The following is a 26722-nucleotide window of genomic DNA, read 5'->3' on the forward strand; positions in this document are numbered from 1 at the left end:
ATGTCATCAACATGTGGTTAAGAGCATGGCAAGTGCTCTGCAAACAAATGTGGATAGGGAAATGACTTTAAATAACATAAAATAGGTAAAAATAAAAAATAATAATCTTGATTTAGGAGGACGAGGTCCATATGGAGTAGGAGGTTGAGGAGGCGGTGGAGGTGGAAGCGGCGGTGGAGGACCAGGTACCCTACACTGCTTTTTGGTTTTACATTTTATTTTTAAAATTAGGGTACACCCCAAAACATTGGGAAATATTACCTGTGATAACCCCCTCCAGTCATGCTAAACACACGTTCAGACAATACACTGGCTGCAGGGCAGGCCAGCACCTCCAAGGGGTAAAGGGCAAGCTCAGGCCATGTGCCGAATTTTGAGACCCAGAAGTTGCAGGGGCTGACCCCTGTCAGTCAGTTCGTGTAGGCGTGTGCACACTTACTGCCCCACCATGTCGCATGTCCCCGTGATGTTCACGATCTAATTTGATATCTGCTCTATCAACTTTCGATGTTCTTTTATGTGCCTACCATGGTGATCACGGGTGGCAGAGAATCAGGGTTCCAGGCCAGAGAGGGAGCGTGAGAAAGAGAGACCACATCCAAGGGCGGATTAATTTTTTATTAATTTTTTTATTTATATTTTTATTGTAATTTTCAAATATAACAGGAGGTAACAGGAATACCAAGGTATATGCTCGCAGGCTACGTCATAGTAATATTAAGTACAGAGTGAAATCATAGCGAATAATTCTATATAGCACAATACATAGGTTAGCATACAAGTCATACATTAGAGGCTTTGAGACAGTCCTGCAAAAGTTGAGGAGTATGTAATACTGGATACAATGCTGGATACACTGGAGGGCAGCAAAACCAAGTGTAAAGATATTTTGTTCTACTATTTAGGATGTAGAAGTCTCACAATCGGGGCGTATGACGTGTTGAGAGGATGTGTTAGGTGGTAGCTTGTGTGTACCAAACTATTTAGACATCAATAGTACTCTGAGATTTAGGGGTTCTGTAGTTGGACCATTTGATCCATTTTTTGAGGAATATTATATGTGTGCGAGTTTCCCAAGAAGATAGTTCCTCAAACCTGTGAATCTGATCAATCTTTTGAATCCACTGATCTAGGGGAGGGGTTGTCGGTTGTAGCCAGTATTTAGGGAGTTGGAGTCGAGCCGCCAGTATCATTTGTGAAAATACAAATGGCTGTTTGATAGTTTCCTTTTCTTGAGAGAAGGATAAAAGGGCAATTTGCGGAGAAAGTTGGATCGAAGAACCACAGACTTTGTTAGCAATTGAGAATACCTCACACCACCATTTATGTATAAGCGGACACGTCCACCAAATATGTAGGAAGGTTCCCCTCTCTCCATGACACCTCCAGCAGGTATCAGAAGTGGACCCAGTGTATCTTGCTGTCTTATCCGGCGTGTTATACCATCTAGTAAGAATTTTATAACTGTTTTCCTGGATTCTGACACAGCGGGAGGCACCATGAGGGGATTCTAGTAATTTAGGTAGGGATGCATGAGGAATTATAATGTTTAGATCTAGTTCCCATTGCCTAATAAAGGATGGCTTAGCTATCATAGGAGGTAAGCGCAGCTTACTGTATATCAGTGAGATGAGTTTTCTGGGTATTGTTTGTGAGGAAATCAGAGCCTCTAACCAGACTAGAGGGCGGATAAGGTCACCCACTTTAATGTGTTGTTTTAGGTAGGCTCTGAGATAAGCCACAGAGAGAAAATCTCGCGGGTGAGGGTTTAACAGAGCATTAGTGTCTTTTGAGTCCATCCATGATCCAGTAGGTAGGGCTAAGGAAATTATTGGTATTGAGGAGGAAATCAACCCTAATGAAGTTGAGCCTCTTAAGGAAGGAGGAGCTGTATTTATGGCGTCTGTTACGGACAGTAAGGGTGAAGGGAATGGAATAGAGCAATGTGTGGATGATAACCATTTCCATGCCTCCAGAGTGGCTCTAAGAATTGGATAATGAGACATGTGGCCAGGAAAAACGTCTCATGCCCCAAGATAAGTGCTCTAGGTGGGCTATTCAATATGCCCAATTCTATCTGAACCACAGCAGAAGGAGGAGAGGGGCTTAACCAAGCTATTGCACGTAAAAGAAGAATAGCTTTCCCGTACAGCTCGGGGTTTGGTAGGCCTATTCCCCCTGCATGTCTAGGTTTGGTAAGGAGGGCCAACAAGAGTCTCGCTTTCTTTCCACTCCAGATGAAAGACCTGAACTTTTTCATAGTTGCATCATAATAATATTTAGGGACAGGGATGGGGAGGACTTGCTGTAGGTAGGTAAGCCGGGGAAGTATTAAAGAGGAGAGAAGGTTTTTGCGACCGAACCAAGATAGTGTTGGATTGGAACGGGCCAGATTATCAATTGATTCAATAAGTGATTTTTTTAAGGGAGTGTAATTGAAAGAAAAGAGTTCGTTTATTTCTGGGCTAATCTTGACCCCCAAATATGTGATATTGGGAGAGGACCAATTGAATGGGGAGTCTGTCATCAATTGACGTTTGGTTGTCTGGGGGATACTTGAACAAAGGGCTAATGTTTTACTGGCATTAATTTTAAAGTCTGATATGGTGCTGTATATATTAAGGTGAGACTGAATTCGTGGAAGGGATACCTTCGGATTAGTCATCATCATAAGTACGTCATCTGCAAAGGCAGCTACTTTCTGTTCTCTACCTCCCAAACATAGACCCACCACCTCCCGGTCCAATCTTATAGTTGCAAGCAACGGTTCAAGAGCCAGAATAAATAAGAGGGGTGATAGGGGGCAACCTTGACGGGTCCCATTTCTAATAGCAAAAGGGGAGGATAGATTGCCGTTAACTAGAACTGATGCTGTTGCTTGTTCATACATCGAAAAGGTTGCTTTGATAAAGGGATCAGGTAGGCCAAAACTCGGTAATACATGCTTTAAATATGACCAGTTAACCCTATCGAATGCTTTCTCAGCATCCGTGCTGAGTAAAAGCAGAGGAGAGGAGATCCGTTTAGCATGGCAGAGGGTATTAATCACTCTGGTAGTATTGTCCTTGCCTTCTCTGTTGCGGACAAAGCCCACCTGATTCCCATGAACAAGGTGAGGAAGAAGTATAGCTAGTCTGTTAGCTAACATTTTGGCCAGGAGCTTGAGATCTATGTTTAGGAGGGAAATGGGTCTGTAGCTGGAGCATAGTTTGACGTCTTTCCCTTCTTTAGGTATTAAGGTAATTTGGGCCGCCGTCATATCCCTTGAAAGAGGGATGCCCTTAAGAGACTGATTACAGACTTCCAGAAGGTGGGGGAGAAGGAGTTCCTGAAACATTTTATAGTATGCTAGCGGAAGGCCATCAGGGCCTGGACTTTTCCCTGTCGGCATTTGATGCATTGCTTTTTTGAGCTCGTTTAGGGAAAAAGGGTCTTCTAAACTTGATTTTTGATTTGTGGAAATGGTAGGTAGTTTGGCGGCTAACAGAAATGATGATGTAATTGAAGCGCGAGCTTCTGGATCTATTGTTGTGGGGAGATTGTAAAGATCTTTATAAAAGGAACGAAATTGGGCTGCAATCTGGTTAACCGAGTAAATAGGAGTCCCATTCTGTGAGGAAAGTTGGTGAACGTAGTTTGCAGACCTCCTCCCTTTAATCCTGTTCATTACAAATTTAGTGGCCTTGTCGCCGTGCGCAAAGAATTTGTGCTGGGTGCTCATGTAGTATTTGGCTGCTCTAGAGGTTAGAAGGGCTTTAAGTTTGGCCCTATATTCCGATAACTCCTGAAGTTTGGTGACAGAGGAATTATTTTTGTGTTGGGATTCGAGTCTCTGAATATTTTCTAGGGTATCGTCTATTTCTCTTTCCCTCGTTCTCTTGTGGTGCGTACCTATATTGATGAATTGTCCCCTGATTACAGGCTTATGAGTGTCCCATAAAGTATTGACTGCTAATTCGGAACTTTTGTTTAGGGAAAAATATTCAGTGATATGTTTGGAGATTCGCTCGACCGAATCCTGGTAACCCAAAAGGGATTCATTTAAGCGCCAATTAAAACATGAAGGTGTTTCATTAGGGGCCAAAACCTTAATATATATAGGGGAATGATCTGACACATGAATTGAGCGAATGGATGTCTCCCTGCACAGGTGCATGTGCTCTTTGGAAATGAACAGATAGTCTAATCTGTGATAAGTACCATGTGTTGGGGAGTAAAACGTAAAATCTAAAGTATTAGGGTGATGAGATCGCCACACGTCTATTAGATGCAAATCCCATAGGGTATTTCTAATAGTTTTTAAAAACTTTTTAGAGTGGACTGATTTATGAGAAGAAATGTCTAATTGTGGAAAAAGTGCCACGTTTAGATCACCCCCCGCAATCACTATGCCCTCCTTGAAAGATTCTATAACAGGGAAGATATCAGAGAACCAACGGGATTGGTTGGAGTTTGGGGCGTATATGTTAATAAAAGTATATGTTTGCGGCCCTATAGTGCCTTTAAGCAAAATAAATCTGCCTTCTGGGACTAAATTTTGGCTGATAAATTTAAAAGGGATTTTCCTTTGTAGCCCTATACTAACTCCACAAGAAGCAGAAGAGCTACTCCCGCAGTGGTACCAGTTGGAATAGTGAGAGAACCGCATGTCAGGGTAGCGGTTGAAGCGGAAGTGCGTCTCTTGTAAGAATAGCACTCCAGCCCCAGCTTTTCTTAGAATGGCAAAGATTTGGCTCCGTTTTGAGGGGGAGTGGAAACCTTTGACATTGTAAGAAGCCACTGACAAGTCAGCTATTTAATATGGTGTGTGTGGATTTACCTTGTAGCTGATGTGGCCTTGTCTGAGAAAATGTATCAGGTTTATGAAGGTCGGCTGTCCCGTGTATCAAAGAGGCTGAGTATGAGAGGAATTCACTCCATATCAGTAGAAGAGACAAATACCTTGGATTGGAAGAAGGAAAAGGGGACATAACACAACTGGTTAAACAAACAAAAAGTGAGAAAACAGACAAAATGGGATATATCATAATCCTAATCAGGAGGGGGTTATTTGGTCTGTAGACCGATTAGGAGAACGTATAACGCCCAAAAAAGGCTATGCTAAGGCAAAAATGGAGAAGGCTTTGGAGATAAAGAAGCAGGCTATATAAGTGAGAACGTGCTAGCAGCGAAATCGCATGTCTTAGGTTAATACTATAACATGACATTCAAATACTAACATAGCCTAGGACTACAAAAAATAGACAGGTAGGTCCATCTATTGTTCTTGAGAGACACTTCTCAGAGTGAGCTGTAGGTTTCTTTTTTTGGAGCGGGAGGACTTTGGTGTACGCAACACTTCAAAGGGGGCCACTTTGGGAATATCTTGAAAAAGTTCCCAATTCTCAATCGGCATAGGAGGTACTTTCAGTAGATCATAGGCGGCTGTAAGATCTGTGAATGAGGAGATATTGACCCTTTTGCCCGCATAGGTGAAGGTCAGGCCAAATGGGTAAGACCATCTATATAAGACTTTTTTGGACCGGAGCCAATCTGTTAAAGGCTTGAGGGACCTGCGCTTCCTCAGGGTTGAAGGGGCTAGATCCTGATAGATATCAATCTTGGAATCTTCAAATGAAAGGTCAGGGTGATTACGTGCGTCTTCCAAGATGGCTGCTTTAACTTGAAAGTTGAGGAACTTACAAATTATGTCCCTGGGCGGTTCGGCCGGTTTGGGCTTGGGTCTCAGGGCTCTGTGTGCCCGTTCTATAATTACTTCTTGTGGGAAGTCAGGACCCAGCAATGACCCGCAGATTTCAATGATGGTAGCTGTAATGTCGCCAGGGGGGACCGATTCTGGCACTCCTCTGAATCTCAGGTTGTTTCGGCGCCCCCTGTTTTCCTGATCTTCCAGTGAACTATGGAGATCATTTAGATATACTGCGCACCGGCGGAGGGAATCCGACACCGCAGATTGATGATTTAAGATCTCTGTTTGATGCAGCTCCAGGCTTTCCACCCGGTCCCCAATCTGTCTCACATCATGCCTGCATGCTGACAGCTCTGCGAGGATCGGCTCCATTACTCTATTCAGAGCACTGTAAAGGTATTTCCTTGTGATCGGGAGATCTGCGCTGGGTTGTGTATCTTCTAAGTCGCTGTCTTCCTCCGTATGTGCTGATGAGCGCTTCGGAGCTTTTGTCTGTGGTGACGGCGCCATCTTAGGTTTTCTTGCAGCTACTGTTGAAGCGGCTTTTTTAAGGAATTTCTCCATATCCCCGCTAGCGATTTGATTTTTGGAGGGAGCAGGGGTGTCTCCATGTCTGGCATTTCCGATTTTTACCATTTTTGCCACTGAAAGCTTATGTTAGCTGGCGTTAGGGACGATTCTCTTCACAGAGCAGAGAGCTATGCGACCATCTTCATCCGGCGCAAGCTCCGCCCCTAGGATTCATTTTTTTCAAATTTAAAATTATAGAGTTGAAATATGGGAGAATTTATTAAAGCATAAAAGTGTGACAACTTTTCAAAGTTTAAGCATTGAATGAAAGGATGTGGTGCGCATTAATTACTGAATAATTTATAAAATTGTATTCCCTGTCACCTATGCATAGCAGGTGTTTATTCACATCTAAAATTGTATAATGTCAACCCAAGAATGTAACAGAAAAATTAGTGAAATTTATTAAGCTGTCAACTAGGTAGAGGAGGGGTATATTACACCCAAAAATTGGTGAATTTCACCAAAAAATTTAACAGACAATTTATTTTATTTTTTACCTGTCTACTCGTTATAGCAGTTGTACATTACACCCAAAAATCAGTGAATTTCACCAGAAAATGTAACTGACAATTTTTTTTTTTAAACCTGTCTACTAGGTATAGCAGTGGTACATTACACCCAAAAATTGGTGAATTTCACCGGAAAATGTAACTGACTATATATTTATTTTTTTAACCTGTCTACTAGGTATATGGGTTATGATGGTGGATACATCCCACTGTGTTTACATATAGTGCAATTGATAAGGAGTGGGCCTTTTTTTGACTGGATAATGATCTCCAGTTCTAATGCTGTCACCCTTTAAACCATGAGCGCAAAGGACGCGATGGTGGAATCACCTAAAAAATAGCATTATAATATGATCATGCTCAGGTTTTCTGGCCTAAGAATCGGTCAGTGCTTGAAAGGGGAGGAGCTTATGCACAGTGGTAATGCCAAATAATATCTGTAATGCGATTGTGCATTTATGAAAATGACAGGCAAGGTATCAAGTGCCTGCTACGGAGGCCAAGTGTCTTGAGCCTAGCAGTTGCTATGCAACAGCAACACTCTGACTTAGGCTCCGACCTCACTTCCGGTTTAGCCGCATCATGTGACGCTGACTTCCGGTCCGGTGGAACGCACGCGAGCGGCGTGCGTTCCACGTTGAAATACATGTGTTCCACGATACCTGGACAGGTGAGTCAATTGATCACGGGGGGCGTACACGTAGCGGAGGTAGAGGTATAAGAGGAGGCGGCTAATGACCATTCAATGCTCACCCAAACTACTGTTATGTTGGGTGAGACATGGACTGACAAGGGACACTTCCCCTGCATCAGTGAGGACAAGAGCTATCCTTTTCCTTGTCCAAAGAATACGAGGCCAAACTCACCTTGATTCTGAGTAAGTAAATTGTGGCTGTTAACTAGCCACTTTGCATGCGGTGCTCATTAATTGGTGACCTGTATTGAGTGTCTGTTTATAACTTTTATTTGTAGTTGCCCTTGAATATACATACGGAGTCCCCTGATGATGTCCAGAAGAGACAGAAACATGGCATGTAGGGCGTTATAATTAGGGCTTATTAGGTATACAGACCCATACTGAGGGAAAGGCTCGGTGTGGGGTCGCCCCTGTCGGGGCGGGTGCTCCATTGTGGTAGGCAGGCTTGAGTCCCTATCCCCCTAGGTAGGCAGGAAAGCCACAATAGGGCCTTCTAGGATATATATTGTGCCAACACCACAAACAGCACCTGGTCACATTGGTCCACGGCTATACCATCGCCAGGACCATCCTTCACAGTTGGACCCCGCCCAGACGAGGTGAGATCCACCCATCTTTTCTTTTTATTAGTTCTTAACGGAATATGAATATGAATTGATGCAGCGGAGGAATTTATTGTTGTCTTTGTCGTCTCTCACCTAGTGTGACTTTATATTTTAAATGACCTAGTAAAGGTTACGTTTTAAATAAATCCCAGTTTACAAATATTTTTTCTGCATGATTTGGGTGTAACTTTATACCATGTATAACTAACACTAAGAGTGGTATACACAATTTGTGTTATAGCAGTGGTACTTCACACAAAAAAATATTTCACCCGAAAATGTAAATTAAAATTTTTATTTTTTTTACCAGCCTACTAGGTATAGCAGCGGTACTATACATCCAAAAATTGGTGAATTTCACCCGAAAATGTAAATGATTTTATTTTTTATTTTTTTAAGCTGTCTACTTGGTATAGCAGTGGTTCTATACACCCAAAAATTGCTGAATTCCACCAGAAAATGTAACTGATAAAGTAGTGAAATGATACAAAATAAAATACGTACAAATAAAAAAAAAAAATTGATTTATGAAGTGGAGTTCCATATGGAGTAGGAGTTTGAGGAGGCGGTGGACGTGGCGATGTAGGTGGAAGCGGCGGTGGAGGAGGACGAGGTAGCCAACACAGGTTTTTGGTTTTAATTAAATTTTTTTAAATTAGGGTACACTCTAAAAGAGTCTGAAATATCCAAAATACAAGAATGAGCAATTGCGCTGCAGTGCCGGTATACATATCTATTCTGCACAAGGTACGGACAAGTCCTGAGGGATCCATGCCTGGTTCATTTTAATGAACGTGAGCTTGTCCACATTGGCTGTGGACAGGTGGCTGCGCTTGTCTGTTATGACGCCCCCTGCCGTGCTAAACACACGTTCAGATAATACACTGGCTGCAGGGCAGGCCAGCACCTCCAAGGCGTAAAGGGCAAGCTCAGGCAATGTGCCCAGTTTGGTGACCAAGAAGTTGAAGGGGGCAGACCCGTCATTCAGTACGTGTAGGCGTGTGCACATATACTGCTCCACCATGTTGCTGAAATGCTGCCTCCTGCTAAGACGTTCCATATCAGCTGGTGGTGCTGGTTGTTGTGGAGTGCTGAAAAAGCTTTTCCACATTTCGGCCATGCTAACCCTGCCTTCTGAGGTGCTGGCGGTGCCCCAGCTGCGTTGGCGACCTCTTCCTCATCCTCTGCCTTCGCCTTGTGCTTCCACTGTGCCCCCGCCACCAGCAGCGCGTCTACCAGCGTGCGCTTGTTCTCGTGCATCTTACGATCACGCTCTAGTGAGGGAATTAAGGACGGTACGTTGTCCTTGTAATGGGGATCCAGCAGCGTGGCCACCCAGTAATCAGCACAAGTTAGAATGTGGGCAACTCGGCGGTCATTGCGGAGACACTGCAGCATGTAATTGCTCATTTGTGCCAGGCTGCACAGAGGCAACGAAAAGCTGTCCTCTGTGGGAGGTGTATCGTCTGTGTCCTCTGTATCTCCCCATCCACGCACCAGTGATGGCCATGAGCTGGTCTGGGTGCCACCCTGCTGTGAACATGGTTCCTCCTCCTCCATCTCCTTCCTCCTCATCCTCCACCTCGTCATCCTCCAGAACTGTGCCCTGGCTGGACAATTGTGTACCTTGGGTTTGTGGGTGCAGGAACCCACCCTCGGAGCCACTTGGGAATGACTGGCCGGAAACCCTATGAAATGATCCTACTTCCTCCTCCTCCTCCTGTGCCACATCCTCTTCCATCATCACCAGGAGAGTTTTTTCAAGGAGGCATAGAAGTGGGATAGTAACGCTGAGAATGGCGTTATCGGCACTGGCCATGTTGGTGGAGTACTCGAAACAGCGCAACAAGGAACACAGGTCTTGCATGGAGGCCCAGGCATTGGTGGTGAAGTGGTGCTGTTCCGCCGAGCGACTCACCCGTACCTGCTGCAGCTGAAACTCCACTATTGCCTGCCGCTGCTCGCACAGTATGGCCAGCATGTGCAAGGTTGAGTTCCACCTTGTGGGCACATCGCATATGAGGCGGTGAGCGGGAAGGCTGAAGTTACGCTGCAGCACTGACAGGTAAGCAGCAGCAGGGTGAGAATGCCGAAAGCGCGCACAGACGGCCCACACTTTATGCAGCAGCTCTGAGATATCGGGGTAATTTTTAAGGAATCTCTGCATCACCAAATTCAGCACATGCGCCAGGCAAGGGATGTGCGTCAAACCGGCTAGTCCCAGAGCTGCTACGAGATTTCGTCCATTATCGCGCACCACCAGGCCGGGCCTGAGGCTGACTGGCAGAAACCACTCATTGGTCTGTTGTTCAAGGCCCGTCCACAGCTCCTGCGCGGTGTGTGGTTTGTCCCCCAAACAGATATGTTTTAAAACTGCCTGCTGTCGTTTACCCCTGGCTGTGCTGAAGTTGGTGGTGAAGGTGTTACGCTGACCTGATGAGGAGCTGTAGAGGATGAGGAAGCAGAGTAGGAGGAGGAAGCAATAGGAGGCAAACTGAAGTGCCCTGCAATCCTCGGTGGTGGAAGGACATGCGCCAAACTTCTATCCGCCTCAGGCCCAGCCGCCACTGGATTTACCAGAGTGTGCTGTTATGGAGATATAACGGCCCTGACCGTGCTTACTGGTCCACGTATCCGTAGTCAGGTGCAACTTGCCACAGATGGCGTTGCGCAGTGCACACCTGATTTTGTCCCCTACTTTGTTGTGCAGGGAAGGGATGGCTTGCCTTGAAAAGTAGTGGCGGCTGGGCACGACGTACTGTGGGACAGCCACCGCCATAAGGCCTTTAAAACTATTCGTCTCCACCAGACGGAATAACAGCATTTCAAAGGCCATTAATTTAGAAATGCTGGCATTCAGGGCTAGGGATCGCGGGTGGGTAGGGGGGTACTTCCTCTTCCTCTCCAGCGTTTGGGAGATGGAGAGCTGAACGCTTCCGTGGGACATTGTGGAGATGCTTGGTGACCCAGGTGTTGGTGTTGCTGGCAGATCCTCTGTTTGCGGGGTGGCAGGTGGCACTGTTACTCCAGAGGTGGATGAAGAGGCCGAGACTGCAGCAGAAGAGGAAGCAGCAGGAGCCAGAGACCTTTCTTGGTTTTTGAGGTGTCTACTCCACTGCAGCTCGTGCTTTGCACTTAAATGCCTGGTCATGCAGGTTGTGCTCAGGTTGAGAACGTTTATGCCTCGCTTCAGGCTCTGATTGCACAGCGTCCTGTCATCAGCACATTGTCTGAAGAACTGCCACGCCAGGGAACTCCTCAGAGCTGGCTTTGGTGTGCTCGGTCCCTTGCTGCGTCTAGAGGACACCCGTTCCGCTTTTGCACCCTGCTCCCTCTTCTGCAGTGCTGGTGGCTCTGTGCGACCACCGACTCTTCCTCTGAACTACATAGGTCACTCGCATGACCTTGATTCAATGTGGGGTCGAGGACCTCATCGTACTCCACATCATCTTCCACCCAGTCTTCACCCCTGCCTTACTTGTCAGTCTGCACACTTTCGAAAGCCCCAGCAGTTGGCACCTGTGTTTCATTATCATCTGAGACGTGCTGCAATGGTCCTCCCATGTACTCATCTTGAAAGATAAGTGGTTGGGCATCGGTACACTCAATCTCTTCCACTTCTGTGGCAGGGCTAGGTGGATGGCCCTGGGAAACCCTGCCAACAAAGTCATCAAAAAGCAGAAGATACTGCTGCATGACTTGGGGCTCAGACTGCTTGGCTGATTTGCAAGGGGGTGAGGTGAAAGACTGATGGACATCGTATGCAGGTGCCAACTGTGGTCTTTCAGCAGGAGAATGGGTGGGAGACAATGTGAAGGAACTGGATCCACTGTCAGCAGCCCCAATCTACTATCACCTGTACTTGTTCAGGCCTCACCATTCGTAGAGACGCATTAGGCCCGACCAAATACCGCTGCAGGTTCTGTCGCCTACTCTCACCTGAGGAAGGGTTTTCCCTTGTGCTTGTAGCTGGCACAGATCGACCATGTCCTCTCCCTGCAACAGGAGCTCCACCAGCAGCACCACGACCTGGGCCACGTCCCTTATTTGGCGCTCTCCTCATATTTCTCAATTTTAGGATCTTGCTAAAAATGGGTGTTTAATTAATAGTAAAATAGAACGACAGTATGTAAAGTGTGTATCTCAAATGGCCTAAACCAGTGTAGGCCTGAATTAAAGATTTGTTTGCCCAAAATGGCTGTATTTCAAATGCCTGAATCAAGCCCCTGTATGTAAAGGGTGTATCTCACACGGCCTGAACCAGTGTAGGCCTGAATTAAAGATTTCTTTGCCCAAAATGGCTGTATTTCAAATGCCTGAATCAAGCCCCTGTATGTAAAGGGTGTATCTCACACGGTCTGAACCAGTGTAGGCCTGAATTAAAGATTTCTTTGCCCAAAATTGCTGTATTTCAAATGCCTGAATCAAGCCCCTGTATGTAAAGGGTGTATTTCACACGGCCTGAACCAGTGCAGGCCTTAATTAAAGATTTCTTTGCCCAAAATGGCTGTATTTCAAATGCCTGAATCAAGCCCCTGTATGTAAAGGGTGGAGCTCACACAGCCTGAACCAGTGTAGGCCTGAATTAAAGATTTATTTGCCCAAAATGGCTATTTCAAATGCCTGGATCAAACCCCTGTATGTAGAGTGTGCAGACATCCCAACCTGCAAAAACTCATTTCAGGGAGGTGCACTTCTCATTTCAGGGAGGTTTTCTTTTTTTTTTCTTTCACAAACTTTTTATTACATTTTCCAAACATATGCAGTATCTGCACACTTTGCTCTATGGTGTGGAGGACTGGGCTCATTACCCTGTATATGATTAAAGAGATTCTGTCACCACCAATAAGCCCTGTGAGCTAAACATATGCTCATGTCCAGGGCAGCATTCTGATTTCTAAGGTGGCCTTATAAAAGCTATTTGTGGCTTTATTCTGTGGAAAAACAGGTTTTACTAACCTGTCAATCATTAAATTAAGGTGCCCAAGCAGGGGAGGTCTGTGGATGCATGGTGCCCTGCCGCACGCATCGCCATTCGTGCCCAGCGCCGCCTTCTACTCCTCAGTGCCGCCTCTCCCTCCCCCTCCTCCCGGTTTGAGATCCCGCGCATGCGCACAGGCTCAGCCTGACTCGCCGTTGCGGACTGCTGGCATCGGCTTCTTCTTGCACTGTGCGCACGCGCCGAGAAGGGGACACTGGTACAGGTTGCCGGAAAGGTTTACTGCGAGTAAACTAGAGATGGGAAGTTCGGATCTTTCACATGAATCGGTTCATTTGAATCAGTTCATTCAAATGAACCGATTCATGAATCGAATCTTCGGTTCATTCGCTGAGCTGACAAGAAGCAAGTGAACCCTGTGTGTAATTATCTACCCCACTGTAGGAAAGAAAACAAGCATCCGGGGGAAGGGGGGGGGGGGATTTAACACTGGGGTAAATAATAGAATTAAAATGGAGGGTTAAATGTGTAAATATATTTAAAAAAAATACATCTCTCATTAATTCAACCTGTAATCTAAACTCTGTGTCCTGTCACTTCTCTTATCTCTCTGCTCTGCTATCAGTAAACCTTTCCGGGAGATATTGTCTCACATGCGGGCGTCAGGGAGCCACTATCTAATAGAGGGAGACTCCCTGAACTTCAGGGAGACTTGAGATCCCTGAGTGTGTATCTCACACGGCCTGAACCAGTGTAGGCCTGAATTCAATATTGGTGCACCAAATGTCAGTATTTCAAATCTCAGAATCTAACCCAAATGTATTAAGGGTGTATCTCACAATGACATATGCAGCAAAGGCTGCATACAGGGTGTATCTCACACGGCCTGACCCACTGTAGGCTTGAATTAAAGATTTCTTTGCCCAAAATGGCTGTATTTCAAATGCCTGAATCAAACCCCTGTATGTAAAGGGTGTATCTCACACGGCCTGACCCACTGTAGGCCTGAATAAAAAAAAATCTTTGCCCAAAATGGCTGGATTTCAAATGCCTGAATCAAACCCCTGTATGTAAAGGGTGTATCTCACACGGCATGAATCACTGTAGGCCTGAATTAAATATTGGTGCACCAAATGGCGGTATTTCAAATCTCTGAATCTAACCCAAATGTATTAAGGGTGTATCTCACAATGACATCTGCATCAAAGGCTGCCAACTAAATTTTTTTTGCCCAAACGAGTGTTTGTTTAACAACTGAGTTTGACAGCAGTATATAAGCCTGTAATTTCAAACGTGCTGATGCTGCAAGGCCTGAAAATAGTGTTTTTTGGCAAAAAAGTGTGTTTTTAAAACCCCAGAAAATGATGTATTTCTAGCTTAAATTGCACACTGACTAATCCAGATGTTGTATATTGCCAAAAAGTGTTTTTTTGGTAACAGAATATGAAAGCTGTATATATTAAACTTGAATTTAACACTTGTAGATCAGGAAAATACTGGTTTTTGGCAAAAAAAGGTGTGTTTTAAAACCCCCAGAAAAGGATGGGTGTATTTCTAGCTTAAATTGCACACTGACTAATCCAGATGTTGTATATTGCCAAAAAAGTGTTGTTGTTTTTTGTAACAGAATATGAAAGCTGTATATATTTAACTTGAATTTAACACTTGCAGATCAGGAAAATAGTGTTTTTTGTCAAAAAAGTGTGTTTTTAAAACCCCAGAAAATTATGTATTTCTAGCTTAAATTGCACACTGACTAATCCAGATGTTGTATATTGCCAAAAAGTGTTTTTTTTGGTAACCAAATATGAAGCTGTATATATTAAACTTGAATTTACCACTTGCAAATCAGGAAAATAGTGGTTTTTGGCAAACCAGAATATGAAAGCTGAAAAAAGAAGTGTATGTGACGCACAAGAGTAACTGCTGACCCAAGAGGTGCACTCAGTCGAGTGGACTCAACCAGTCCACTCCAAAAAGGCAATAGAATAAAACAAGGATAACTGGGCACACTCAGGATATCTGGACCATTTGAATTTATTAGCATATATTAACATGTATTGACAATGAATAACCGTATATACTGACGGTAATAATAAATACCTATCTGCTATAACTACAACATAAAACACAACATGCAGTAATACAATATAAAACAAATGGAAAATGGTAATATAAAATATAAAATGTACTTATCCTTGTTTTATTCTATTGCCTTTTTGGAGTTGACTGGGTGAGTCCACTCGACTGAGTGTACCTCTTGGGTCAGCAGTTACTCTTGTGTGTCACATACACTTCTTTTTTCAGCTTTCATATTCTGGTTTGCCAAAAACCACTATTTTCCTGATTTGCAAGTGGTAAATTCAAGTTTAATATATACAGCTTTCATATTCGGTTACCAAAAAAACACTTTTTGGCAATATACAACATCTGGATTAGTCAGTGTGCAATTTAAGCTAGAAATACATCATTTTCTGGGGTTTTAAAAACACACTTTTTTGCCAAAAAACTGTATTTTCCTGATCTGCAAGTGTTAAATTCAAGTTTAATATATACAGCTTTCATATTCTGTTACAAAAAACAACAACACTTTTTTGGCAATATACAACATATGAATATGAAAGCTGTATATATTAAACTTGAATTTAACACTTGCAGATCAGGAAAATACTGTTTATTGGCAAAAAAGTGTGTTTTTAAAACCCCAGAAAATGATTGGTGTTTTTTTTAGCTTAAATTGCACACTGACTAATCCAGATGTTGTATATTGCCAAAAAAATATAGATTTTCAATGTCCTAAAAGCTCAGATGCAGTGCTGTTGCACTGAGCTTGCATAAAATGGCCGCCACCGCCCACCTAACTAACAGACGGATAAAAGTTGTTGTTTTTTGGTCAATGGGCTCTGGGCAGGGTAAAAAGATTGTGCCCGGCACCCACACAACTATTTCTATGTAGATCGCTGAGTTAGATTCTCTCCCTGAAATCACCTGTCCAGCAGCATCCTCTCCCTACACTTGTAACAGCAGAGTGACGTGCAGCGCTATGTGACTCAAGCTTATATAGAGCCTGGGTCACATGCTGCTCTGGCCAATCACAGCCATGCCATTAGTAGGCATGGCTGTGATGGCTTCTAAGGTCAGACAGTTAAACGCTTGTTGATTGGCTGCTCTGCAGCCTTTCAAAAAGCACCGAGAAAGAGCCGAACACCGAACCCGAACCTGAACTTTTACTGAAATGTTCGGGTTCGTGTCCGGGGTCCAAAAATCCTAAAGTTCAGTACGAACCCGAACTTTACAGTTCGGGTTCGCTCAACCCTAAAGGTGAGGATGAAACCGGTAATCCGGAGGCCTGTTTTACTCCCCCAGTGATTTTTTTGAAGGGACGGTTGGATATACGTATCCATACGGCCCCCTTTGTACCCTCTTTGAGAATATCTCCTCCTTCCTCTACCTCTACCCAGAGCTCTTCCTCTAAAGAGTAATGTGGAAGGTTTTTCTGTATGTACCTGAAGAGTCAATATCAGTCGTGGATGATTCCACACCCTGATTGCCCTGCGAATCGTTAATGAGAAAATTAAATACCTGTTTCTCACGGAATTCAGTAAGGTCCCATATGAATTGTCTATGTTTTCTTACTTTTAAAGTGGTCTGATAGCGTTCAATATTATTTTGTAAAATAGTTTCACGCCTGTCAAAATCAGAGTCAGTTTGATGGGTTTTTTTTAAACTCGTTTTATTGAACGAATCATTAGAGAATTACAGATCATAGTACACATGAAGATCAATGAGACATTCAAATACAAAATACAACAAAACAGTACCATATTCATACTAACATCCGCTTCAAGTTACACTTCATAGTTATAATGGATGCATAAAGTAGTCATGACAGGTAGGACATATATCTATAGTGTGTATACAAGCATTTTACCTTAACATTGTATTAAGGTTATCTATAAATCTGGGAGCTGAATACATCGTATGCATGGATGAACACCAAGATCCCCATACTTTATTAAACTTCTGGGAACACCCTCGGTTTTTAAATACAATATTCTCATAGGACACTACGCTGTTCACAAGTACTTTCCATTGGTTAATAGAAGGTCGTCTATCACCCATCCAGCGAATTGCAATAGCCTTTCGTGCGAGAAATAGTGTTTCTCTTAAAAATATTCTACAATGTTGTGGGTATACTTCCTCGTCCAGAATACCAAACAAGCACACCTGTGGAGTCAATGCCACAGAAGGATGCGTGAGTGTATTGAGGAAATTTATAATGTCAGACCAGAAGTTTTGTATATATGGACATTCCCATATAAGGTGCCAAAAATTTGCCCCTTCCGCGTCACATCTGTGACACCTGGAATGTGTCAATTTGCCTATCCTTTGTAGCCGCACGGGTGATAGATAACCTTGGTGGACAATACATAGCTGTATGAATTTATTGTTGATAGATGGAGAAACCAACACAGAGGATTCTAATATATCATTAATTTCCTCATTAGTAATACCTGGTATTAGTGCTTCCCATTTAGATAGCACCAAGAGGGGGGTTCCATGCATTTTAGTATTCAGTAGGTGAGTGTAGAGGGCAGAGATAAATCCCTTGGGGCCCTGGGAGCGTATGACACCAATCAGTGGATACTCAGAAATGGATATTGTAGTATTTCCGAAGTGAGTGCTCATTGCATGACGTATCTGGAGGTATTTAAAAAAGGATGTTCTAGGGAGATCATGGCGATCCTTCAATTGTTCAAAGGAATTAAACACATTACTGGTGTACAAATCCCCCAGTATACCTACCCCATGATCTCTCCAGAACCGTCCATCTATTCCTATGCGAAGGGAAGGAAACATGGGGTTATCCCATAGAGGTACCTCAGGTATCAAGTCTGTGTGAGAGTGCAGTTTCCTGCCAGCTTCCCAGACCTGGGCGGCTAGTTTGTGTATAGGTAGGAGCATTCGACCAAACAGTTTTGGTTGTTCCAGTACTGACCATAATGATGAGATATCTAAGAACACCGCTAACTGTTTTTCCGCTCTGGTTAGAGTACCCTCGGAGGAAATCCATGATCTTAGCTGCCTCATTTGCCCTGCCAGGTAATACAAATATAAATCAGGCAAGGACATACCTCCTTCACCTTTTGGCCTACATAGCACATCAATAGACAATTTACGTCTGTTATTACCCCATATGAATGGAGATAGGAGAGATCTGAAGCGTTGAAATATTTTTTTGGGCACTATGCAGGGAGCATGCTCCAGAACATATAGCCATTTAGGCAAGATAATCAGTTTGATTAGGTTAATTCGACCCGAAACAGACAGAGGAAGTCCACTCCAAATCCTGAACTTATCCGCACTGTAGTTCAGGAGAGGCTGTATGTTGAGGGTGTGAAAAGACGTTACGTCTTTGGTAATATGGATTCCCAGATATTTAAACTCAGATACTATAGGTAACTCTGTATTCAAAGAGGATGGAGATAAGGTATACAGTGGAAATACAACAGATTTAGTCCAGTTAATCTTGAGACCTGAAAACTGACTAAATGTTTCAATGAGATGAGTGGCTCGGGGTAGTGTGGATTCTACATCTGACATAAATAATATCATGTCATCCGCATATAAACCCACTCTGTCCTCTTGATCTCCTATGTGTATCCCCTGGAATAGGGCATCTGATCTTATTCGAATAGCCAGAGGCTCAATCGCCAAGGCAAATAATAATGGTGACAGTGGGCACCCTTGTCTGGTCCCACGGCCCAGATCAAAGTTCGCAGAACTCATACCGTTCACCAGAATACCAGCTGAGGGATGCTTATACAGTACTGAAATCCACTTAATAAATGCTGGACCTATCCCAAAACATTCTAACGTCGCCAATAGGTAGGGCCATTCCACTGAATCAAATGCCTTAGCTGTATCTAATGAGGCAAGGGCCCAATGTTTTTTCCATTGAAGGCCAATCTGGGTGACCACCTGTACTCTACGTATATTATCTGTCGTGGACCTACCGGGCAAGAATCCAGACTGATCGGGATGAATAAGATTTACTATAACCCCATTCAGTCTCTGTGCTAAAATCTTAGCTAGAATCTTATAGTCTAGATTCAATAATGATATGGGTCTGTATGATCCGCAATCAGTCGGGTCCTTGCCCGGTTTGAGCAATATTACAATAGTAGCCTCATACAGTGAAGCCGGTAGGACACCCTTTGAGAGGGAGTCATGGTACATTTGCAATAAGGGATTTACCAACTGATCAGCATATCTAGAGTATATTTCTAAAGGTAGCCCATCCGGACCAGGGGATTTTCCATTCGCTAAATATTTGATGGCGTCCACTATTTCCCTTTCCAATATTGGACCTTCCAAAGATTGAGCTAAATCTTGTGAGAGCTTGGGATAGTTTAACTCCTGCAGGTAAGTATTGACTGTTTCCGTAGTATAATTAACACGAGCCTCATATAGATCTTTATAGAATTCACGGAAGCGCTGAGCTATAGCCTCTGGTTCCACTATTATAGTTCCCCCTCCATCTTTAATACGCAGGATAGCAGGAGACGCCTGGTTCTGGTGAACGATATGAGCCAGCAACTTACTAGACTGATTGCCCAATTCAAAAAAGATTGTTTGGTGAAAAACATTTTACGTTGAGCTTTTTCTTGTAGTAACGTAAGATAACGTCTCCCAACTTGTAACCACTCCTCCCTATTCTGAGATGTTGGGTCCGCAACATACAGCCTCTCCCTTCCAGCACATTCCTCAGCCAGGTCTCTTTCTTGTTTAGCAGAATTCCGTTTGATAAATGAAATGGACGATCTCAAGCATCCCCTCAAATATGCCTTCAACGTCTCCCATACTATCGACCTATCTGTATAGGCGACATGTTCAGACAGAAACATAGACAATTGGTCTGGGATACGATCTGAGGGCGGGAACAATGTTAACCAGAAGGGATGCACCCTCATGGAACGTCCCACTCCCCTGGCAGACATTAGCAAGGACAATAGTATAGGGCTATGATCTGATACCCCTCTCACACCATACTCCACCTGATAGGAGAGTGAACTCACTATGGAGTTACCAAAGGCGTAATCAATGCGGGACAGGGAGTGATGACTTGCTGACTGGCACGAGTAGACCCTGTCATCTGGGTGTTTAAGGCGCCACAGGTCCTCCCACCCCACTTCTGTCATCAATTTAGATAGTGGTGAGTCTGTCTGAGACACCCCGTGGGGCTGTCCCTGCCCTTGAAAACGATCCAGCAGGGGGTGTAGGGTCATGTTAAGGTCTCCCATACATATGACTCGTGCTGTGGGAAATGAGGCTGCGAAACATATTGCTTGGTGCAATACTTGGAGGGAAGAGGGGGGAGGAATATAAATTCCTAGTATAACATATAATATGCAGTTAATGTATGCTGCCACAAAAATGAACCTTCCCGCATTGTCCACCTGTAGCTTCTCCACCTCCCATCTCAGAGATTTATGAACCATGAGAGAAACTCCCCTTGCCAAGTTGGAATAGCATGAGTGACTAGACCACTGAACCCAAGGCCTACATAATCTTCTAGTCTTATCATGGAGTAGATGGGTCTCTTCCAAACACAGGATATGAGGATTAAACCTTCTGATCGCTGTAAACACCATTGTGCGTTTCCTAACACTCCCAAGGCCCCTAACATTCCAGGACATCAACCGTATTTCTGCCATTGTGGTATATTAAAGTGCACGCTTCTCCTCCCATCCTTTGTCATACACATCCGTTTCCCATCATGACCCTGCAGATTCTTCACATAGTGTATTGGTACAAATATAAGCATGAAATGGTAGCTATAAACTAGTAAACACCAAACAATTAACATTGGTTTCAAAGAGAACATCATAAAGATGGATCCAGCGCCAAGCATCCAGGGCATTGTAAGTATGCAGCAGGATGCCCGGCGGTAGATCCAGTGTGGCACACAAGTACACGGGGTGTGCTACTGGTTAGTTTAACCTATCGCACTGTGAATATGATAGGAAGGATAGGAGCTTATGCCCCAACTTTGCACTTTACAAGCACAGTTATCTGAGAGGGAGGCCCCTCATTCTTATACCAACAATCACACCATCTTTTCCCCATAATCAGTATGTTATAGAACACTGCATTTACTGCTGAGATATACGCTGCGTACAGCCGCTAGAATACCATGGTATTACTTACAGAGGTATCATGCCGTGGACACATATGACGCAGAAAAACTGCATAGAAGATGATAAAAGAGGAAACTAGCAGAAATGGCATAATACTATAGCTTGAGTAAGGCACATCGGTTATGCATGAGAGGAAAAAAAGAAAGGGAAACCTAGGTAGGCAATAGCATCGAACAGGGGCAGAGAGTGTTCATCTCTGGGGTCTTGCTGGGCGCGGTTGTCCGTCCAACCAGGCCACAGCCTCAGCAGGATTATTAAAGAACTTGATGGAGTCCCCATCCACTACCCGTAGCCTGGCTGGGTAGGCCATAGAATAAGGTATGTTTAACTCACGAAGACGCCTCTTAATCACTGTGAACGTTGCTCTGCGCTTCTGGAGTTCTGCGGAGAAGTCCGGAAAGAGCATAACCGTTGCATTCTCAAAGCGGAGCTCCTGCTTGCGTCTGGCCAACTGCAGAATGTGATCACGATCCGCCGATGTCAAAAGGCGCGCCAGCAATGGCCGCGGTGGAGCTCCAGGCGGTAAAGGCTTGGCCGGCACCCTGTGCGCTCTTTCTATAATAAAGGCAGTGGAAAAGGCGGCATCCGGGAAAGTGGCACGCAGCCATGTTGCTACAAAATCACATGGGTTATTTCCCTCTGCACGTTCAGGGAGTCCCACTATGCGCAGGTTGTTGCGGCGTGAGCGATTTTCGTAGTCGTCACACTTTTGCTGCCAATAATCCACCTTCTTCTCCAATTCAGTTAGGCGGGCAGGTATTGGGTTCAATTGGTCTTCTGCCGTGGATACACGATTCTCCACTTCCGCAATACGATCCCGCATATTCTGCATATCATGTCTCAGGAGGCCTATATCTATCTTTACCTCCTCCATTTTCCCAGACAGAGAGGAGCGGCAAATAGCAATCGCCTGAAGCAACTGGTCGGTTACTTGCTTGAGTGAGGGCTCAGCATCCGGTGAACCTTCCTCGCTAGGAGCAGGTGAGACACTCCGAGAAGCAACCACTTGTGCGCGTTGTTCAGAGCCGGCGCCATCTTGGGGATCTGCCCTGGCAAACTCTCTGAGTTTTTCAGTCGCCGACTGCGCCTTATTGCGTGCCATCCCTGTTCTCCCTGTTTTACGGGGACGTCCCGATCTCCTCTCCTCCGTGGGTGATATGATTGCGGTCGGTAAGTTCAGGATAATGGCAAAGTCAGGGCTTCAGTGACGGAGCTCAGTTATGCACGTCCGTCCATGTTGCGCTCAGGCCACGCCCCCCCAGTTTGATGTTTAAGGGGTGATTCAATTAGATTATTAGAACATTAAGGTGCTGAGTAGATCTATCAAAAATAAGATGTTCCTTGTCTAGTAATAACTGCATAAATCAAATTGAGCTATCAATAGACTCTTGCTAACAGGGTAGAGGATCTAGACCTTTCCGCTGGTATCAGATGTACTCTTAAACCCTTTGGAACAATCCTATTTTTTATATAGTTCTCTAACGATTGTGCCTCCCACCAAGATCTAAGATTTTGTTTATATTCCTCAAACAGATCTTTAAATAATGCTTTATGGGTAGGTGTACCTCCCAAACTACCTTCCCCCTCTTTCTCTGAAAAGACCTCCCTTGCCTCATTAAGCCAGGATTCTGTGTTAATAGGCCCCCTGAGAAAACCTGCCATGTTACATATCAAGGACGACTTATAACTTGGTTACAGAAGAAGTTATTGAAATTAGCTCAGATGAAAGAAAAACCCCTTAAAATATAACTTTTAATATTATATAAAAATAAAACGTACCCCCACAATTTATTTTAAGATAAAATGTATAAATGCCCACCAAAACTAGTGTGACTGGATATATTATAATAATTACACAGGCTTAACATTGTGCACTTGATGTGTGTATGAAGTCATATGACACACAGACATGTGGGTCAGTATATATAATAACTCACGGTTCCCGTGATACGATGGTAGTACGGCTTGCTTTTTTCAGCTAATTGTGTTCTTATAATATAATGGTCACCCTTTACTTATTTTACACTAGTTAATCTGCTCATTATATCAGACCAAAATTGGTCATATGTGTACAATTTTATCATATTGGGGTCCTGGGATTATTGTATCCTCCCTTTATACCTGGGTAAGTGAATCGTTCCCCTTTTCCCTCATATGTACTAATTGTAATTTTGGCTACGTTATTATGCACAAATCTCCCTCATATTCCTTGCTATATATGGAGGTATAAGGGCTCCCATTGCGATTTGTACGCTGACCGTAAGTCTATCTCTACATCCTGTGGCTTGCGTTCCATAGCGCTCCCTTTGCGTTCCACGGACCAGAAGTGCGGTTCATTCACTGGAAGTTGCTCTTTTCACTGGTCTGTGCGCTAGAACTTCCTCCAAGAGGCTATCATGTTGCATATTTGTTAATTGCGCCTCGTTTTTGTATTTGTTATTGATTGTTTGTGTGATTGTAGTGATTGTTTTTTATGGATAAATGGCAATATCTTTACATTTTACTATTATGGAACACATATGTGTTCCAAATACCGGAAATTGTGCGGAGCCCTATGTCAATTCCGGTATCTGACGCTCTACGGGCGGGAGAACCATTTTCAAACATAGGTAGTACATCAGTATAAAAGAGGGAGATTTGTCTGCATACAATTGTGCCTATTTCATCCTTGGTAGCCATACTGTATCTGTGACTTCATCTTTTAGTGTCTTGTCCCCTGATGAACCATCGCTATCTTTGATGGGGAAACGCATTGGGACTCAACTTGACAACTTCATTTAGGGCTTCTGAGGGCATTTTCTGATGGTTTAGTGGGGTCGCCCCTTTTTGGGCGGGTGCTCTCCGCTTTTAGGCAGTGTGACACAGTGAGAGGTTTGGTCTGGCAAAACAGGTATTTTCCTCCCAGCATGTGCTTCTAGGCTGATTTACAGCCAGGTGAGGTCAAATACTGGACCGGATTTTAAATGCAGGTCCGGGTTTTGGCAGCACCTGGCTGTCCTTAAATAGGCAGCTGTGCACAGTATGTATGTCTCTGTGTTGGGATCTAGGAGCCTTGAGTCTGGATGAAGGATTGCTACCTGTTTGGTCTGAAAACAGGTTGGTTCAAGGACTCATTGAGGCAGAATTGCTGCATGGTGTGAATTACCACCAACATCGCAAGGTGACTTTTTGTTTCAATATGACTACTTGTTTTATTACTTGCTTAAAGTGTGAATAAAACACTGAACTGTTTGATCCAAAGAACTTGTTGTTGCCTCTATACTGCGTCCGCTAATCCTGTCTACCAGAGCGAGTCCCCACAGCAGGGATAGCCTGAAAGGGACACCCAGGGACAGGTCATATCCCCGATAACACTTCTCTGGCGACATCATACCCCGATGGGCATTGTCTTTTACCACAGGAACCGTGAGTAATCTCAGCAAGCCGCACTATCATCATATCACGGGAACCATGAGTAATTATATATACTGATCCACATGTCTGTGTGTCATATGACTTCATACACACATCAAGTGCCCGATGTTAAAGGGAGTCTTTCACCTATACTGACCATTATAGAACACTAACACCATTATCAGCATTATAGTCCCCATATTGGAATGCTACTTACTGTTTAGCTGTCCCTCGCTTATTTTCTTAAAAAAAACACTTTTATTCAATATGCAAATTAGGTGTCTGAAGGTGCCCAGGGGCGGCGTTCAAGCGGCCGTGCCCAGGCCTCTCGTCGCTATTCATATGAAACCCCTCCCCTTTCACCCCTCTGGCCCGCCCTAGGTTCTTCAGAAATCCACCGCCAGCCCCTTTCACAAGATTCGCCGCGCCTGCGCACTTCATTCCCCATTATGGGCAGAGACACAAGAGTGTTTAATGCGCTTTAAGCCTGTGTAATTATTATAATATATCCAGTCACACTAGTTTTGGTGGGCATTTATACATTTTATATTAAAATAAATTGTGGGGGTACGTTTTTATTAAATATAATATTAAAAGTTATATTTTAAGGGGTTTTTCTTTCATGTGAGCCAATCTCTATAAGACGGGAACTTAACACTAAATACTACCTGTCATAGTGCCAACTGGCCACCATAAAATACAAGGAATGAAGGTTCCACATGCATGCTGGGTCCACTCTGTCTTTTGCCGCTTTTGGTGCCATAATTGCCTCCATTAAATCCAAAGAATGCAGGTCCAACATGCATGCCGAGCCCACTCTATACCTTTCTCAGCGCCATATAGAAGTGTACAGCCCCCATACTGCATGCTGTACAAGAGGCATTAGTGTACATTTTGATCAAAAAGCATAAGCCCACTCACCACGCCAAGGTCGCCTTTTTGAGTGGGACCTACTCTGACAAAAAGGCGCAGCGCAATGCAGTGACAAAGCAGCACTGTCCTAGTAGGCGGCGGGAGCCGCCCTGCTGCCTGACAATGCCACCCATGGCACTGGGTCCCACCAACCCACCAGCACAGCACCACAAAAACAAAGGCCACCGCGCAGTACTGCACCATGTGAACAGTTGTCTAACACATGTCCATTGCTATCAGGAGCTACAGGTCAATGACTACTTTATGCAGACTTCTGCGATTAAAACCACTTGTGCCGAATGGGAGGAGATCAAAGCATAGCACTGTGGATGTGCGATCCAGTTCTGTTTTCTCCCCCTGATAATTGTTATTTGACTTTTTCTTCTTTATTACTGGTATCAGCACGCCTCCCATTCGGCACAAGTGGTTTTAATCACAGTAGTTCGCATAAAAGTGGTCATTGACCTGCAGCTCCTGATTGTAATGGACATGTTGTGTTAGACAACTGTTCACATGGTGCAGTACTGCATGGTGGCGCTGTGCTGGTGGGTTGGTGGGACCCAGTGCCATGGGTGGCATTGTCGGAAAGCATGGTTGCTGTTTGACTCCTGAGTCCCGCCGCCTACTAGGGCAGTGCCACTTTGTCACTGCATTGCGCTGCGCCTTTTTGTCAGAGTCGGTCCCACTCAAAGAGACGACCTTGGCGTGGTGAGTGGGCTTATGCCTTTTGATCAAAATGTACACTAATGCCTCTTGTATAGCATGCAGTATGGGGGGCTGTACACTTTAAAATGGCGCTGAGAAGCGAGTTTAATTAGATCAAAGCATAGCACTGTGGATGTGCGATCCAGTTCTGTTTTCTCCCCCTGATAATTGTACAAAATGTATTTGCCATTAATCTCAAATTTATAAAGTAAGGGTAGCATTAGCACCAGAATATTTTCTAGAATTATGGCATAATTGTACATTATTTGTGTTTGCGGAGTGCATTGTGTTTTTTTCTTTGTGTTTCTAGCCATGACAACATGCACCTGCGCATTGAGATGTGCTGACTGACCCCCCTTTTTCTTTGCACTCTGTAATGGGGCCACTACTGTCACTGTTAAGGCTCATGCACACAAACGTATGCATTTTTTGCGGCATGTATGCGGAACCATTCATTTCAATGTGGCCGCCAAAAAAACTGAAATGACTCAGTGCGCAT

The 26722-nt window shown here is 44.1% G+C and overlaps 1 long non-coding RNA gene across 1 annotated transcript; it reads left to right on the forward strand.

The window, feature by feature from the left end:
* The first annotated feature begins 7455 nt into the window (after nt 1-7455).
* On the forward strand, nt 7456-25947 carry LOC120991754. Its single transcript, XR_005776799.1, has 3 exons — nt 7456-7471; nt 17307-17310; nt 25825-25947. It is a non-coding gene; the product is annotated as an uncharacterized LOC120991754 (long non-coding RNA).
* Nucleotides 25948-26722: the final 775 nt, after the last annotated feature.

This window comes from Bufo bufo, chromosome 2 (assembly GCF_905171765.1).
Source record: "Bufo bufo chromosome 2, aBufBuf1.1, whole genome shotgun sequence".
NCBI classification, from domain to species: Eukaryota; Metazoa; Chordata; class Amphibia; order Anura; family Bufonidae; genus Bufo; species Bufo bufo.